Here is a 433-nt window from a genome sequence, read left to right on the forward strand (position 1 = left end):
GAATATTGCTGACTCTGTAAATGTAGACTGCACTAGAAAGTGAAACATTAAGTATGGGGACTGAATTGTAATATTAATTATTTAAATCCTGGCCCAGGGTTTCCACCTCTCCTTGGTTATTGAATTCCAGGATTAAAAACACACTCACGGCATTTATATTTACAGTAAGCCTTAAGCAGCACAATAACTGGGCAGCTGTCTACCCTCCATTCTGTTGAATCTACTCTCCTATCAATAACCCTGAATCACTACTTACTACTTACTATGTTTCATCTGGGCTGCTCTTAACTCCAACTAGTTAGCCCACAGGGCCACATTTTTATGCCTCTGCTAACTCTTGGTAGCTTCTTCTTGCTGCTGCTTCTTCTTCTTCTTCTTCTTCTTCTTCTTCTTCTTCTTCTTCTTCTTCTTCTTCTTCTTCTTCTTCTTCTTC

The 433-nt window shown here is 39.3% G+C and overlaps 1 pseudogene; it reads right to left on the minus strand.

The window, feature by feature from the left end:
• Nucleotides 1–284: 284 nt before the first annotated feature.
• The window catches only part of LOC110283914, a 5,444-nt pseudogene continuing 5,295 nt past the window's right edge, over nt 285–433 (minus strand).

Source organism: Mus caroli, chromosome 17, assembly GCF_900094665.2.
Source record: "Mus caroli chromosome 17, CAROLI_EIJ_v1.1, whole genome shotgun sequence".
In the NCBI taxonomy this organism is placed as follows: Eukaryota; Metazoa; Chordata; class Mammalia; order Rodentia; family Muridae; genus Mus; species Mus caroli.